At 45.8% G+C, this 16,139-nt stretch overlaps 1 protein-coding gene across 4 annotated transcripts in view; it reads right to left on the bottom strand.

Moving 5' to 3' along the window:
* The window catches only part of PKIG (cAMP-dependent protein kinase inhibitor gamma), a 100,679-nt gene that overhangs the window by 35,318 nt on the left and 49,222 nt on the right, over nt 1–16,139 (bottom strand). The window contains exon 2 of one of the 4 annotated variants that reach the window (XM_060030744.1): nt 1,197–1,373. The exons of the other annotated variants lie outside the window; for them this stretch is intronic. The gene's annotated coding sequence lies outside the window, so the exon portion shown is untranslated. The remainder of the gene's footprint in view (nt 1–1,196; nt 1,374–16,139) is intronic. 4 annotated transcript variants of the gene reach the window in all.

Here is a 16,139-nt window from a genome sequence, read left to right on the forward strand (position 1 = left end):
GGGCACCAATCCACCGTGCAGTCGAAAATCCGAGTATAACCTTTACGGTCGGCCACCTAGATCATGGGTCCGCATCCATGGGTTTATCCATGGATTTAACCGACTGCAGATCATGTAGTTCCGTAGCATGTATTTATTGGAAAACATCCACAGAACAGTAGACCCTCGCAGGTTAAAGCCATGTTGCTCAAGGGTCAACTGTAAAGCGCTCATCTAGTTTCACCCCTCATTTAGGTACAAATGAGGAAACTGAGGCCCGGAGAGTGAAACACTTGCCCAGGCTTCCACGGTTTCCTTGGGTGGCCCTTCTATTATGTGGTGGCTCTTGTTTTTTTAAAGCTGAAGGCTGTCTTCTTTAACTGTGATTTTTTTCAACTATTTTTACCTGCTAGGAGGCTAGATGGAACACACACAGCACCTGCAAGCCTTGTATCTCAAGCCACCTGAGAACCCTCAGCCCGGCACCCACTGGTACCGCCCCCTCCCTTCCTCTCTGCACAGAGTGGCTCCCTCGGTTTCAAATCCTGAACACAGAAGCCAACAAATAAAACGCCCAAAGACTTACACGTTCTGTTTATTTTCTAGGAATAAACAACACATTTTTTAAAGGAAGCAATAAAAAGATCACAAAGCCAAAGTTAAAGATCTCGATCTTGGAGTTTCCTATGCAGCCACTGAGGCATCAGGGCACAAGTGCTGAGGTAACTTCATGAAATCTAACTGTATCTGTATCTTAAATTTAAAATGCCGATGTTACATTGAAGAGGGGAAGATTATAGGGAATTTTCATTTGCAGAGATATTTCTCTCTACAATGTTTAAGATTTTTTGGTACCACCTTGGTAATCAGAAAAACAAATTAATAAAGATTTTCCAAACACCAATTTCTAAGGGAGGATTTATTTCCTCACTTATATTTGGGGCAAGGAGCTGCTTTCGAAGTTCTAGGTACTCTGTCAAAGTTCTTTGGGTAACAAAGTGAAACAGCATTTGACTGGAGCCCATCTGCGAGCCTTGAGGTTCAGACTCTAGCCCTAGGCAGTTTCAGACAAAGCCATTAATTTCAAAGCAATAAATCATAATATAAAAAAATAGACACTTTGTGACCAACAGGCTAGAAAGCAAGCTCTCCAGAGAGCCCTACCTCCAAGCCTGCTTCTCCCTGGGGGTGGCGACAGAGAAGGAAGTTCTACTTACAAGAGCAGAGAGTTCCTTCCAAGTCCAGTGGTCCTCAGTCAGAAGGGAAGGTCGAATTTAAGAAGCCAGCATTCAGAACGCCTCCCTTCCGAGGGTAAGCAAGATTAGCAGAGCGGGCCAGGGGTGCAGGCAGGATCTCTCGTGCCCTCTCTCTCTCTCTCCCTCTCTCCGCGTCTCCTAAATGAAATGCACTTCAAGGTTTTAGTGGGTGTTTCCCACGTCTCGGGCCAAGTAAGTCCCCATTTGTTGTAACCCAATGCTCAGCCTGATGATGTCAACCACTCAGCTCCCTTGCTCAGTTTCCACCTCTCCGTCCACAGGAGAGATCCATTTCCTTTGGACAATGAGCTGCGGGGGCTGTAACTGCATCCCGGGCCGCACATTTGCCTAACATCCTTCCTTCCATTTTCAACACTGCAGCCTCAGTGACAAAAGGCTTCCTATCCACTCCCTGGGCCAGGGCTCCCGGCATAAATCCCTTTGCCTCTTAGTCACTGCTGACCGTGGGCTTACCTAGTTTGCCGTGCCGTGGTCTAATTCACTTCTTTGGTGTATGAGCCACTAGTTAGGGTGGGGAGCTGCACCCCAACTCCGTCCCTCCCCCCATCTCCTTCTTCCTTCTCAATTTTCCAAGTTGTCGAATTTCTCCCTAAAGTTTCCTAGGTGCATGCTGGACAGAGTGCATGAGTCTGTCCTTCACTGGGGGAGATGCCACGTGCCCACTCCAAAGGCTCAGAGAGCACTAGTCTGTTGCCTGGGGAACTGGGTTCCGGTCCTGGTCACACTCTTAACTGAATGATTGACCTCAAGCAAGTCATCTCTCTCTCTGGACCTCAGCTTCCCCATCAATGAAATGAGGGCTTTGGTGTCTTCCACTTCTAAAATTCAGTGACGGAGAAGCTTATCAACAAATGCAACATAAGGAAGTTTACGATAAGCTGGCCACTTCTAAAATTCAGTGACAGACGAGCTTGTCAACAAATGCAACATAAGGAAGTTTACTACAAGCTGGTTGACCACACGCTTGAGGGAGGGAGGAACCCTGGAGGGGTCCAAGGCCTCTGCTCAAGATGCCTGGCTCCGCTCAGCCTCCTTCAACCCCCTTTCTGGTAGAGCTGAACTGTTTCTCTGGGAGAAAAACCCCAAGTATTCACTGAACAAGTCCTGGGGACATGGAAAGAGGCAGCATAAACTACTAGGTAAGATAAAGCAGCAAGAGAATTTAACTGTCCTAAGGGACTAACATGGAACAGCAGTGGTTACTAGAGATAATTAATCTCTTGCATTTGTGGAGTACTCGATAGGAAAGACAAAGCCTCTCTGCTTTGGTGTATAGTGGGAAGCAATGGGATATGTCTAGTGATTATGAGCATCAATTTGGGAGCCAGGGATCTGAATCCTATGTGACTTAACTCCTCTGAACTTTTTCTTTCTTTTTTAATGCGACACTAGGGCCTCCATTTTAGGACAGTGAGAATGAAATAACACATGTAAGGGAACTGAAAGTATTTGGCACGTGAGTGATGATAGATGGCGGCTCTTACTGTTGTACCTAATCTCCTTTGATTCTCATTTGAGAAGAATGAGGTCCCCAGGGAACTGCATTATTAATCTCCTTTTCCTGAATAGGAAAACGAAACAGAGAGAAGATAAGTGACATGCCCGGGGTCACACAGCTCAAGACGAAAAGGCCAGACTTGGAAACTGAGTCTTTCAACTCCTGCTGAGGCCAACGTGCCCACAACTGCCAGTGCTACTTTCCAAAACGGTTAATCCACCGAGCCTGGCCCTTAGTGCTACACGGGATCATCTCCACTTTGAAAAACGGGCTAAACTTCTTAAAACCAGTGGGGAAGGAGAGTTTTCCTGGGTTCAACCAGGCCTGAGATGGGGAAAGGTAGTCAATCTGTTAGCTAATAGGGAATACTTCTGGCTACTAGGTAAGAGGGGTGCTTACCTGCTTTTCTACCAAAATACTGTGTGGCCTGAAACAAGTCTGGGTGTCAATCGCCCCTCCCCCCAATGGTGCAGATCTGATTTGCTTTAAAGCTACTTGGGACTACAGTTCTATTGGGAAAGAAGCTATTTATAGGTGGGAGGAGGTTGTGGTAGTTTGTAACTTAACAAGAATTTTAATTACTTCTCAGAAAACTTGGATGTTAATCAGAAAAGGTCCAAGCAAATAGGCTATATATTAGGAGGGAGTGTGCCATGCTGAAGGCTTTCCCACAAGTTGGTCTGAGACTGTAGTGGAATAAAAACACCACCAGTCTGGTCACCCATGGAGAGCAGCAGTCAGCAGCCTGAAGAGACCTGTCCCTGGACCTTCTACCTGTGTGGGACCTTGGGCAAGTTAACTTCTTTGTGCCTTGGTTTCCCAATGTAAAATGAGAGTAACAACCGCATTCACCCTTCAAGGTTCTTGTGTGGCTTAAGTGCCTGGCACAGACTACAAGTTCAAAAATACTTGTAAAATCAGCTGGCACATCCTAGAGAAAAGACATTATTTTCTAATTCTGACTCATTGTCACCACCCTCTGCCCGGAGGATGACGTGACAATGAATAAGGTCAAGAATGTCGGGAAGCCAGAGAAGGGCCCCGTGTTTCTCCAGAACGTCAGGATGAGTAGGGAACAAAGCCTCGGAGCGCTGTCAGGCGTGTTCTTGTGTGCTCGCAGTGACACTCAGCATTGGGGGCCTGGAGGTGGGGCACTGCTTGGCTGGGCCTTTATTCCAGAAGTATGAGTGGGCGTGAGGAAATGAAGCCCGTGTCCTGACAGGTCAGCCTACTGACATCACCCTCAGTGCTCTGAAGCACGTTTTGTTACTTGAACAAAAATACTAGTAAGGAGCCCATTCATAAAAACAAAGATAACGTTTTCCTCGACAACATGTATTTTGTAACACTTGCCCTGCAGACTGAAGAACTGTCCATCTGTGACAGAAGCCACGAAGAGAGAACTGTGACAACACCAGCACACTCACTTTCTCCACTACTGACCACGGCAGATGATACACTATGGACTGGGGCCACGCTCTGTGCTGTAAACCCCACTGGATGGCATCCTTACCCGAAGCAGCTACAGGAAGTGTTACTCACGGTCTCATCCTACAGTTGTGAAAAACGATGCGTGTAGAGGCTGACTGGCCTTCTCAGAGGGTCCCTGGAGTAACTGACGGAGTCTGTGCTCCAAGCCAGGCTGCCTGGGGCCAGGCCTGTCCCCTTAAGTCCCTTACTCTACTGCCTTTTAAATGTTTCCCTGCAGGAAACTTGGCAGATCTTCACAGCCAGCAAGATTGGCTCCATTTGAGGATAAAGGAAACTCTGGCAGCTTCAGCGTGCAGGGCTGGTCTGAAGGGCTCACACCGCCCCTTTGCCCCAAAGCTGCCTTTAACTCCCACCCCCTCATTCCCAGTCCGGAGGGGCTCTCTCCCTCTGAATTTCCTTAGTACTTTATCTGTTTCTCTTAAGAAACTTACCTCTTCTCCTTTGAGGCATATTTATTTCTGGACGGATCTTATTCTGCTGCTAGAATTTGAGCTTCTTAAGCAAAAGCTCCGTGTCTAATTTATGAGCATTCTGTACATATTATGAGACATTTATTAAAATAAGGAAATCCAAAAGTAACAAAAACTTGTACTGAATGTTTATCACATGCCAGATAATGTTCTAACTGCTCTATATAAATTACCTCATTTAATCTCGACAAGGATCCTATGAGGTAGGTATATTTAATTTTTCCACTTGACACAAGAGGAAATTCCAGACACAGATCACCTGAGTAACTTGTTCAGCTGGTAACTGATGGCTATCTGTTGAAAGGAGTATGTGAATGAATAAATTCTGGCCACCACTACCCACCCTCTAGTCCAAACAACTACTGTAAAATACAATTAACTTTTCACCCTACCGAAGTCCAGTTTCAGGGCTTCCCTGGTGGCGCAGTGGTTGGGAGTCCGCCTGCCGATGCAGGGGACGCGGGTTTGTGCCCCGGTCCGGGAGGGTCCCGCGTGCCGCGGAGCGGCTGGGCCTGTGGGCCATGGCCGCTGAGCCTGCGCGTCCGGAGCCTGTGCTCCGCAGCGGGAGGGGCCACAGCAGTGAGAGGCCTGCGTGCCGCAAAAAAAAAAAACAAAAAAAAAGTCCAGTTTCAGCTGTCATGCCATTTCAAATGCACTTAATCCTTATGCCACGCAGCTGGAAGGTCCCCATTTTTTCCAGACGAAACTAATTGAGAAACATATGGACTGAGACTTAATAAATCAAAGTAGATTTTGTTTTCTTTCCAATTAGAATCATACTTGCTTATTGTAAAAAAATAGGAAAATAGAAAAGAGCAGAAAAAAAGGGAGGAAGGTCATCCATCATTCTACCATCAGAAACAGCCTGTTAACCTCCTGGGGTATGGACCCAGAAAGAACCGCACCTACACTCAAAACAATGTTTGAATTCAGAAACTTAAGTCATTTGGGGGTGGGGGAGGAGTCAACCCCACAAAAGACGACAACTGTTTGATACATTTTTTTGGTTCTGGAGCACATCTGGGGGCCTTGTGTACAGGGTTTGATGTTCTGAGGCTCCACCTCCCGGTCCCTCCCCCCCCCCAACTGCTGCTGTGTGCCGGCAGCAGAGCTGGCAGGGGAAGCCTGGTCCCTGTGAGAATGCACCTTGAAAATGGGGAGGTTTGCAGGGTACCACACTGCCCCTCCCCTGCCTTTATCATCCTTCTTAATACCTGCTTCCCACCAGCAAGAGATAGGTTTCAGATTGGGGCAGTTATGGGAGAAATGGATCTCCACGCTTGAGTTAATTTTAAACAATCTTAAACTTGTTGATTTTTACAGCTGAAAAGAGCATGCTCATTGAGTCTCCTCATTTTTGAGATGGGGAATGCCAGGCCCCAGAAGGAAGGGGATTTCCTGCAGCTGCACAGCCTGGTGCTCCAACAGTAGGAAGCCCTTCTATTGGTTTGAGGCTCTCTCTGACCCTGCACTTGAAACATACATCTGATTGGCCCCACCCTCTTGTTTTGGTTAACTCCTCCTCAGCCATCAGATCCCAGATGAAACGTCACTTCCTTCTGGAGGCCTTCCCTCTGAGCCAAGTGAGCTCTCCTAGGTGTATGGGTCCCACGGCACCCTCCATCTCTCCTCTCATAACCCTTAACATACGTTATTGTAAGGTCGACAACATGTCTCCCTCGTTCACTGATACAGAATAGGAAATTCAACAAATATTTTCTAAACACACACACATACCCCAGATAGTCCAGGCTTGGGTTAAAGCAACCGTTTTATGCTTTAAAAAAAAGTATCATGTCTTCTAAACTTCAAATCGGGATTTCCCTCTTGTTGAGTAGGATCATTAGAGAACAAAAGATTTCATTCCAAATAATTTCTAAAAGACAGAAACAGTTTATAGAAGCATGATGACAGATAGAAGATGAAGCCTAGAGCATAGGGGCAGGAAAGCACCACTGGAAATGTGGAAGCCCAGGGAGGCTCTGGGCCTGGGGACAGCAAGCATCAAGAGGATTTGGAAAAGGGCTGAGAATTAGGGGACCCACTGAAGGCCCTGTGCCAGTCAGCTGCCCACAACACACTCGCAGCACACAGAGGGTCAGGAAGTTCTGCAGAACCCCAGGCAAACCCCTGGCCTCGCTCCTAAAAGGAGGCTATTATTATTGATTACAAATGGCAAAAAGAAAAAACTATCATAGGGCATCTGAGGAAAACCAACAGCATGACAGAGACTGAAATAAAGAGAAAATAGACTCCATCATGGGAAAAAAGATTCAGGCAAATGAAAAGCTTTACAGAAAAATTCTTAAATCTTCAGAGAGATTCTGAAGATACTGTGTCCATGAAGCATGAAATAAGCTGACAAAACTGGGCTCTTAGAAGTTAACAATATGAATACTGAAATTAACAATTCAGGAGAAGGGCTGGAAAATATGAAAAGGAAATCATTCAAAATATAGGGAAAAAATATTCACAGGATACAAAAGTATCTTGATCTAAAACAACATTCCAGGAAGTTCAATGTCAAACTAAATAGAAATTCCATAAAAAGAACAGAATAGAAAGTAAAGTACAACAGGAAGTTATCTAAGAAATCAAGAGGAAAATTTCCCAGAGCCAAAGGAAGACTGCATCTTCGAACTGCAAAGCTTAAAATGCACAGAGAGTATGAGAAAAGACCACACCCAGACAGAGTGTCCTGACCTTTCAGAATTTATAAGGAAAAAATGCTACAAGTTTCTAGAGGGACAGATTATTTCAAGAGAAAAGAATCTATATAGTGTAATGGATGGCTTCTTTTGTCAACCTGATCTCCTGTTACCAATGTGTATTGTCTCCTTCTCCCTAAAGTGTACTTAATCTTTGCTTTCTTTGAACAATGTCTTTGGTTGCAAGTCATAAGCCTGAGGCAAATAAAATTCCAGTAATTTCCAAGAAAAAAAAAAAAGAATCAGACGGGTATCAGACCTCTTGCCAGCAATGCTGGGTGCCTGAAGAAAAGGAGTAATACTTTCCAAGGGAAAAGTTCTAAAAGAAAATGATTTGGGACCTAGAATTTATACTCAGAAAGGCAAGATAAAGACATTTTCAGAACTGCAAGGACTTAGAACAATTAATCACTCATGTACTGTTTTCTCAGTAAACTTCTGGAGAAGTTCACCTAAACAAGGGTTTAAACTAAAAAGTAAGATTTTAAAAAATATTTATTTTTGTAATTAACTTATTTTTATTATTAATTTATTTCTTTTTGGCTGCGTTGGATTTTTTTTTTTTTTTTTTTTTGCGGTACGCAGGCCTCTCACTGCTGTGGCCTCTCCCATTGCGGACACAGGCTCTGGACATGCAGGCTCAGCGGCCATGGCTCACGGGCCCAGCCGCTCTGCGGCATGTGGGATCTTCCTGGACCGGGGCACGAACCCGTGTCCCCTGCCTCGGCAGGCGGACTCTCAACCGCTGCGCCACCAGGGAAGCCCTGCGTTGGATCTTTGGTGCTGCGTGTGGACTTTCTCTAGTTGCAGAGAGCGGGGGCTACTCTTCATTGCGGTGTGCGGGCTTCTCATTGCAGTGGCTTCTCTTGCTGTGGAGCACGGGCTCTAGGTGCATGGGCTTCAGTAGTTGTGGCACATGGGCTTCGGTAGTTGTGGCGCACAGGCTTAGTTGCTCCGTGGCACGTGGGATCTTCCTGGACCAGGGCTCGAACCCATGTCCCCTGCATTGGCAGGTGGATTCTTAACCACTGCGCCACCAGGGAAGTCCCAAAAAGTAAGATTTTGAAAAGCAAGGATCTAATAACAGAAGTGAAAGGCACAGGAGGAGGAGGGGGAGAGGGAGGAGGGGCAGGGGAAGGGGGGGAGGGAAGGGGGAGGGGAGAAGGGGGAGGGGAGGGGGAGAAGGGGGAGGGGAGGGGAGAAGGGGGAGGGGAGGGGAGAAGGGGGAGGGGAGGGGGAGAAGGGGAGGGGAGGGGAGAAGGGGGAGGGGAGGGGAGAAGGGGGAGGGGAGGGGAGAAGGGGGAGGGGAGGGGGAGAAGGGGGAGGGGAGGGGAGGGGGAGAAGGGGGAGGGGAGGGGAGGGGGAGAAGGGGGAGGGGAGGGGAGGGGGAGAAGGGGGAGGGGAGGGGAGGGGGAGAAGGGGGAGGGGAGGGGAGGGGAGGGGAGGGGAGGGGAGGGGGAGAAGAAGGTAGCTTTGGGACCTGGCTGACTCGCGAGCCTAGGGGGCGTCAGTCTGATTCAAGCAGGAGGGTGGAAGCTCCAGGAAAATAGGACGGGACTCTGACAAGCCTGCCAAAAACTGTACTGAAAGTCTACGGGAAAGATTCAGCACGACGGAACAAGGAAAACTAAGCATGTTAAAGCAGAAGCTATTGTTAAGTCCAGGAAAACCGTCAGACAGAAAGGAAAAATAATTAGAACGTTACTGGCTCAGCGGTAAATAATATTTACAGTGTCGTAACACTGAAAATCAGTGAATACGAATTTAACCAAAAAACTGTGGTGCTGGGAGAAAAGGGTAAGGGAGAAAAGAGTGAGCGGGGCTGTGGTGTTTATAACAAGGCTAAGGCCTCGTGTGCCATCCTAGGAGGTCAACAGGCAGTGTCTAAAACTGATGAATAAAGAAAGAGCGGTACGGTTCTGTGTGGTCCTTGTTTGGATCTCATTTGAAAAATAAATATTTTGAGTTAATTGGAGACCTTTGCTAGTAATAAGGGATTATTAATTATTTTACTGTGTAATAATGGGAGTGTAGTTATGTTTTAAAAAAAGGAGTTATTCTCTTAGAGATACATGCTGAAGTAATTACTGATGAAATGTTGTCTAGAATTTATCCCCAAATTATCTATAAGCAGGGCGAAAATGGCCACAAGCACAGATGAAACAAGTTTGGTCACAATTCTTGAAGCTGGGTAATGGGTGGTACATGACGATCTGTTATACTATTCTCTCTAGTACTGTATGTTTGAAAATTTCCATAATAAAAATTTTATAAAGACAGATAGCTGCATAAGCATATTACTTAGATATATGGAGAGAGAAACACTAGAACAAAAAACTAACAGGATCAGGCTTCCCTGGTGGCGCAGTGGTTGAGAGTCCGCCTGCCAATGCAGGGGACACGGGTTCGTGCCCCAGTCCGGGAAGATCCCACATGCTGCAGAGTGGCTGGGCCCGTGAGCCATGGCTGCTGAGCCTGCGCGTCCAGAGCCTGTGCTCCGCAACGGGAGAGGCCACAGCAGTGACAGGCCCGCGTACCACACAAAGAAAAAACCTAACAGGATCAAAAGTGTATGCTCTTGGGAGCAGGACAGGAGGGAAGGGAAAAAAGGGGTAGAGGCAGGGGACAGATGTTTTCTAGCGTCAGTTTATAATGATATTTGACCTTAAAAGAACAAAGCAAACCTATGTGCATGTGCCGTTACGACAAAAACAAGTTTAATTTTTTAAAAATAATAGGGGTAATATTACTTAGAGAAATGGAGATAACCACCAGAAGAGCTAAAAGCAGAAAAATTAAATGGTTGCCTCAGGTAAGGGGGTAAGCAGCAGATTGATGCCTTTCTGGACTCGTAGATTTTTTTTTTTTAATGATTTCATGATTACTTTGATTTTTAAAAATGTTATCTGTTTTTATCAGTTATTGCCATGAGCGTTTAGCAGGGCCTTTTGGTCATCCTGACATCTACAAAATGAAGCTGTTTCTCCAGGTGAAGAATCCTAAACCTCCCAGAGTGAATATCTCCACAGGAAATGTAACAATAACTATTATTGCCATTTATCTATTATCTACCATCTGCCAAAGCTTTACATACGTTATTTCTAATCTTCACAACACTCCTGCAAGGCAGGTATTGACATTTCCATTTTACAGATAAAAAGACTAAGGCTGAGAGGCATTGGCTCATCGGCTTGAGGCCACAGAGTACAGAAGGCCAGGCTTGGGAGACCCTTTCCACTTTCCCACCTCTCCTTTACAGTCTACTGTTCGGTACAGAAAGTACTGTTACATCCATTTTCTCTTCAACTCTACGAAACAGGATTATCCTCACTTGACAGATGAAGAAACTAAAGGTAAGAAAAGTGGGGTAACTTGCCCAAGAATCCAGGTTTCATGATCCTAATCCTTTACTTGCTACCATCCCTATCTGCTGTCCTCTCAATAGCTAAATGTCAAGATCTTCATAGCCTCCACATGGGCACTTGACATGATGAATGCAGCTGAAGCAGGAATTTTCAGAGAAAGAGACTTATTTTTTCCAAGGGAAATATAGTAATAAACTGTGGAATGTCCTCAGTTGCTGTAATGTCAGCATTTTGCTCAAGTCCTCAATGGGGCATTTGAAATATCAGTGGCCGGCCTGCCTGGCATACGGCAGGGCAGCTGCTAGCATGGCTGTTCCGATCACCGTGCTGCTCTTCTTGGCTCCAAAAGAAAGAAATGAGTCGTGTGTGCTTCTGCCCTGAAAAGAGAATGTCTGCGGCTTCCCTCGTGGCTCAGTGGTTGAGAGTCCGTCTGCTGATGCAGGGGACACGGGTTCGTGCCCCGGTCCAGGAGGATGCCGCATGCCACGGAGTGGCAGGGCCTGTGAGCCATGGCCACTGGGCCTGCGCGTCCAGAGCCTGTGCTCTGCGGCGGGAGAGGCCACAACAGTGAGAGGCCCGTGTACCGCAAAAAAAAAAAGAGAATGTCTGTGTCTCCTAAATCGACTTCAGTCAATGGCCAGGTGGCCCCATGGCTTTTTAGAGCTGCCAGGGATCTTAGGTCTGGGCTCCTCTAGAGCAGAGGCAGGTCTGTAAAGCTGTTGGATGGGCTGGGTCGGCGTGGGAGCCAAAGGTGGGGAACTGAAGGGCCTGAGGATGTGGCCCACAGTCATCTCAAGCCCTGGGGACCGGGGTCGCTGACAGCAGCCTAAGAGTAGGGTGCAAGCATGTGGTGTGAGAGGCTGCTCCCGGGGCTGCTCAGGCATCTGAACGATGGCCAGGCTTCCAAGGGGGAAGAAGTTGTTTACTTGAGTTCAAACTATTTATAGCACCAGCAATCTGCACATATTTGGATGACAAATTTCTGGGCTTCAAGTGAGTGGTGCTTTGCTCCTGGACAATTTCACCAAACACATTCTCTCCCCACGCCACCCCCAGACCCCCCTCGCTAACACATGTTGCCCTCAGGATGTTTTATTTAAGTTGCTGAGTTTAAAAAGATTATAAAAAGAAATTACATTTTAAGAACTAGTGACTTTTAATCCATTTGTCTATGAGTTTAAGCTACACAATATTATTTTCTTTAAGGCTTGAATCAGGCATTAAATTCTAATACATGTGTATGCTATAAACAAATACAACTGAAATAAAAACAGTACCTGAATGAGGTCTGTAATTTAACATGTGCTCTATCACTTACTGTTGCTGCACTAAGCTTAAGACCTACAGAGAATGTTTCTTGTAACCCAGGTTACATAGCATGATAAAAGGCTTCACAGAACAGACCCACAAACAATATGTAATCATATAGGCATTCCAAACAAACAAAAGAGGTCTTATGACCCACCGATTCTGGGGCAGAAGCAGTTGTAGGGTCCAGAGCTCAAGGCCCCCTCCCCTGACCACATGCCATAGAGGAGAGGGTTTGACTGTAACAGAAAGATGTGCAGAGCCCTCTGCACAGTTGTAACTCACAGAAGGTATTATACCCTTGCCAACAAATTCATCTGGAAAAACCAGCTTATCTCTAAAAGCTGCCTTGTTTTTATAGCAAAAGCAATGCTTGATCAGCCATCTCCTCTGAGCCAGGCACTGCCTAATTCAGAAGGGGAAAAGCGGCGGTTAATCAACATGTAAATATATTGGCTAAAACACTGGTGGCTTCCAGTCCTATCACACAATGCAGGCAGGAAGTAGCACAGAGAAAAAGGGCAGGAAGTGAGAAGAGAGCTTCACAGGATAAGGGGTGATGCTGGACAATTAATTTAGGGAAAGGGAACAGAAGGGATTCCTCAAAGGGACTAACCTGTTTTCTTATCTTTTCCCCCTGCCTACGAAGCTCATTAGAAGACAGACAGAAAGGTCTCTAGGATAATCTTTTGATTAACTCCGCTCTTTAAGATCAGGAGAAAAGTACTGGTGAGGGTGGAGGAATGAAACATGTCTATACACAGAGGGAATGTAAATTACTTTAGAATTTTTTCCAGGCCAATTTGTCAGTATTTGGTCAATATATGACCCACAATTAAAAAAAAATTTTTTTAATTGAAGTATAGTTGATTTACAATGTTGTGTTAATTACTGCTGTACAGCAAAGTGATTCAGTTACACACACATATATATATTAATACATTCTTTTTTTTAAATATTCTTTTCCATTATGGTTTATCACAGGATAGCGCATGCAGTTCTCTGTGCCAAGTAACAGGGCCTTGTTGTTTATCCATCCTATATATAAAAGCTTACATCTGCTCAACCCAACCTCCCACTCCATCCCTCCTCCCCTGACCCCCTCCCCCTTGGCAAACCACCAATCTGTTCTCTACGTCTGTGACTCTGTTTCTGTTTCATAGATAGGTTCATTTGTATGACCCCAAATTTTAATGCATGTAATTTTGATCCCAAGATTCTACTAGGAATTTAAAGACTATCCTCCTCATTCAGACCCGATCTAAAATGTCACTTCTTGAGGACTTCCCCAACCCAACAAACCTAAGGAAACGCCCACCCACCTATCATATCACTTTCTTTTAACTATCTGCACAGCACTGTTCTTTTTCCTGTTCATTAATTTGTTTACTACCAGCCTTTCATTGTTCCCTCCCCTACTCCCACATTAAAATGCCAGCTTTGTAAGAGCAGGGACCAGTCTGTCTAATATACTGCTCTTCCTATGTGTTGGATACTAGCCAGGGACATTCCATGCATCATCTCATTCAATCCTCACAGCCAGAGGTTTCTGTTATCAGCCTTACTTAACATAAGAACAAATTGAGGGACTTTCTCGGTGGTCCAGTGGCTAAGAATCCGCCTTCCAATGCAGGGGACACGGGTTTGATCCCTGGTCGGGGAACTAAGATCTTACATGCCGCAGGGCAACTAAGCCAGCACGACTCAACTGCTGAGCCCGTGCACTCTGGAGCCCACGCACCACAACTAGAGAGAAGCCCGTGAGCCACAATGAAGAGCCAGCGTGCCAAAACAGAAGATCCCGTGTGCTGCAACCAAGACCTGACGCAGCCAGATATAAAAAAAATAGAACTGAGGCACAGGTTAAGTCTAGTGAGTGGCCAGCAAGTCACAGCGGGAATGTGAACACTGGCGTGCCTGACTGCAAAGCTCTAAACTACCTTTCTCCAAATGAACCAAAGTTTCAATGTGCATAATTTTTGACCAAGTGATTCCAGTTTTGGAAATTTATCATGTGGAGATAAACATACAAGAACACATAGTTGGACGTATCTTTATTTATTACAGATTGCTTATGGTAGCAAAAATTGGAAATAAGTTTAGGCAAGTCACCAGTTAGCTATAAGCCTCAAATTTGCTTTTTGGTCAACAGGCCCCATCTCAGAGACACTGTGAAGATTTAATGAGACAATGCACAGTACCTGGCTCCTAATCACTGTTGTGTTGTTGTTATTACACGCATTTAAATCTCTAAAAGGATACACAATACACCAAAGTGTATATTATAATAGAGGCTGTCTCTGGACAGCAGGATTACAGATTTCCTTAACTAAATGGTATACTTCCGCACTGTTCTAATTTTTATAAAATGCATATTAGTGTTATACTCTTCAAAAATAAATATATTACTATCTTCTTAAAAGAAGATGGAGGGCTTCCCTGGTGGTGCAGTGGTTGAGAGTCTGCCTGCCGATGCAGGGGACACGGGTTCGTGCCCCAGTCCAGGAAGATCCCACATGCCGCGGAGCGGCTGGGCCCGTGAGCCATGGCCGCTGAGCCTGCGTGTCCGGAGCCTGTGCTCCGCAACGGGAGAGGCCACAACAGTGAGAGGCCCGCGTACCACAGAAAAAAAAAAAAAAAAAAAAGATGGAGATGGGGCTTCCCTGGTGGCACAGTGGTTAGGAATCTGCCTGCCAATATAGGAGACACGGGTTCAAGCCCTGGTCCAGGAAGATCCCACATGCCGCGGAGCACCTAAGCCAGTGCACCACAACTACTAAGCCCGCGCGCCTAGAGCCCGTGCTAGGCAATAAGAGAAGCCATCGCAATGAGAAGCCCCCACTCGCCACAATTAGAGAAAGCCCATGCGCAGCAATGAAGACCCAACGCAGGCAAAAAATAAATTTATTGAAAAAAAAAAAAAAGAAGAAGATGGAGAAAATAAAGTTGGAGGAACTTAAACAGAGGAAGAAACTCAGTTTATGGGACAGAAAGGGAAACTAATTTAGTAGATTTGAAAATAAAAATGTTCCTGCTCTTTTGTTCTGTGTAAGAACAAGATCTTCAACGTGCTTATAGGTCTTGTCTCATTGCAAGACCTACAGAATTGATTAAGATGGCCTCAGGAAATCTGAGAAGATGTTGAAATATATATATAAAAAGAAAAAAAGTCTTTATAACCACACCTGCCTTCTAAAGAGAAAGACTCCTTTCACGTGGAAGGCCCTCTGGCTGCTGATCACCTTCTGGGTTCAGCCATGCAAAAAATAACAAATAAAAGCTGAAGGCTGCCAAGTAGCTCTGCACAGTAATGACAGGTGAACTGGGATTCTAAGGGAAGTCTGTGAGGAACAGAAGAAGAAGGGGCCAGGGAGATGGCGGAGGTCTGGATTTTCTGCCATGTGAGCCCTTTCCGGGACTCTCAAATCATTAGCAAAGATGGTAACACTTACAAATGCTCTTTGTGGGTGTATTCTTTGCTCTTGATGGCATTCAGGAAGGGACTGAGTTTCAGTTATGAGATGACAGGCTGAGAAACAGAAAGAGGAGGCAGACATAACCAGGAGAACATAAGCCACACCTTCACGCCTAAGGCATCTACACAATCTTGGTGAAACTTTGGACCTCTACAGGGCATGAAACAAGGGGTCACGCTAATCTGATCTAGATCTTAAAGTGCTAACACACCCAGGTTATACAGGGTTTATTTATCAAGTGAGATCAATGTACAAATTGATATGTGTGTGTGCAGGAAAATAAGTAGAGTAGAGTATGCCACACAGTTGAAAAGCTTTCCACAGTTTCCTACTTATTTTTGGTCACATACTCCTTTGAGAATGCAATGAAAGCTAAGACTCTGCTCTTCAGAAAATGCCTGTCAGGGCTTCCCTGGTGGCGCAGTGGTTAAGAATCCGCCTGCCAATGCAGGGGACACAGGTTCGAGCCCTGGTCCGGGAAGATCCCACGTGCCACAGAGCAGCTAAGCCCATGCACCACAACTACTGAGACTGTGCTCTAGAGCCCGCGGGCCACAACTACTGAGC

This window comes from Delphinus delphis, chromosome 15 (assembly GCF_949987515.2).
Source record: "Delphinus delphis chromosome 15, mDelDel1.2, whole genome shotgun sequence".
In the NCBI taxonomy this organism is placed as follows: Eukaryota; Metazoa; Chordata; class Mammalia; order Artiodactyla; family Delphinidae; genus Delphinus; species Delphinus delphis.